We start from the raw sequence: 2,245 nt of genomic DNA, 5'->3' as shown, positions 1-2,245 counted from the left end.
TCCACAAGGATATCATTGGACATCATCTCCAACTTCGCCAACAAAAAAAAAATGGACACATTTGTTGCAGCAAAAGAACGAAGGGTAGACTTCTTCGAATAGATTTTCTCTAAACAGGTAGGATGAAGAATACATATCACCTACCATGCCTTTGACTGTCTTCATCCTGCTTTAAGTTAGATCTAATTGTGCACCTCCACTAAGACTTGTTAGACCAGCGAGCCGCCCCTGATAAAAATACAAATGGAAAAGTGCTTGTCACTTGACACTCCTCAGACACGAGAGAAAAAGGAAGTAAGGCGTGCCGTTGATCGCCCGGCCAGCAGTAAGTAACATTCAAGGTGTGGCAAACTATGAGATTGACCGGGGACCACATAGATGCAGAGGCAGAGATATCATTATAAGCCTGGTCTATCGTCTATTGACTGACTTGGCCTCTCAACCCAAACTCTTTCCAAGGGGAAAGACTAGATTCAGAATCCTAGTTACCCAATTTCCTCGGTTGCCTCCCGTGGATGTTGCACGCACGTTGAAACTATTGCCGCTTTCTCGTGTCAGGCTAATGCACGTACGTGTTCTTTTATTATCAGGTTGCCGTAGGTATATGGTGAGCAAGACTTCATTTACAGTTGTAAAAAGTTACTTTAAGGCCTAAAATACCAGCAACTTACTCCACGAACATGTTCAGATGCGAAAACTATAGCAAAATAGGGACAACCACCTTGCAGTCAAGTGGATTTTTGCGCATTTCTTTTCAGTTACGCTACATTTTCCTGAAAACGGGGCTCTGAAATGCTCATCAACGACTAGATCTAAGTCCAGCATCCGGGTGACAAAATGAGCATGACGTAACGACTCTTTTTAATCCAGGTGTTTTGGAGTATAATTTGTTGTCTTGTGAAAATGTGAAAATGTGACAATGTAAAAAAGTAGAAATGTGACAATGTGAAAATGTGACAATGTAAAAATGTGACAATGTGACAATGTGACAATGTAAAAATGTGACAATGTGAAAATGTATTTACACTGTTTTGTGTTTTTTAAATCGCATAATAAGCTGTATCTTCTCTTAGTTGTATGCAGGCTGCCACAGACACAGTCACAGCATGATTCATGAACAAACGCAGAGTAACTGTCTCTTGTTTAATGGTAAAACAAGATAAACAATGCAGATGTGCATCTTTCTTCTCTTATAACCTGGCTATGACTACTCGTGCAGATTAAATATTTCTTATGGTAAATTAAAGACATGATATTCGTAGTCAGTTTAACACAGATTTTGAGAGGTCTGTCCTGCTGTTTTTAAATAAACAATCATAAAATTGTATTTATAAGTTTGTAACTAAATTGGACAAATTGGGAACTGTACAAACACTTGTCTATAACTAAAACTATGACAGAAATTAACCATTCTAACGCAGAATAAATCTCAAGACATTGAGCTTTTAGTACATCAGAGTATAATGGTTTGCTGAGTGGGATGGGGAAGAAGTTATAAATATCGTTTCAAACGTAGACAAATATGCGAACTTCTAAACCAACACCGGCAAAGCATGTAGCCTACGTGTATAATGTATAGTACTGACAGCTAAAGAAACAAGCATTTGACGTAAGAAATTAATAATAAAACAGTTGAATACTTTATTCTTATTGTGCTTTGGTAGTTGGTACTGAAAAGGCCCACAACTGTTTATTTAGAACCACGAGTTCGTCACCACGTCAAAACTCACCAGACACATATTATTATCGTCTCAACGTAGCCTTCCTATTGAATAAGAGCCCGTGATAAGTGATAGTGTGCTCTCTCTCTCTCTCTCTCTCTCTCTCTCTCTCTCTCTCTCTCTCTCTCTCTCTCTCTCTCTTAAAACTAGTTTCACCCTCGTGAGAGTAGCTAGTCAGAAGCCAGCTCAGAAAGCACTTCTCAGTAACTCAATTCCATTTGTTTACGTCGCCACTGTTATATTTGTTCGTTCGTTCGTTCATTCCTTTAGTCCTTCAATTCCCTCAGGACAGGACTGTGACCCCTTCTGGTCACTGCAACTTTCCTCGGTTGTTTACTGACTTGGAAACCATACTTGCCAGGGTGGGAGGAAGATTTGAGTTCAACATTTTAAATGGGGACTTTGCTTTGTGTTTCTCTTACATTGAAAAAACGAAGGACAGAAAGAATGTACATGTAATATAAAATCAGAATGTAATACACGACCAGACTTGAGAGGGGGGGGGGGTTCGTTTGTATTTTCCA

This window comes from Aplysia californica, unplaced genomic scaffold (assembly GCF_000002075.1).
Source record: "Aplysia californica isolate F4 #8 unplaced genomic scaffold, AplCal3.0 scaffold00272, whole genome shotgun sequence".
NCBI lineage: Eukaryota > Metazoa > Mollusca > Gastropoda > Aplysiida > Aplysiidae > Aplysia > Aplysia californica.
Note: the sequence above shows the minus strand (reverse complement) of the source record.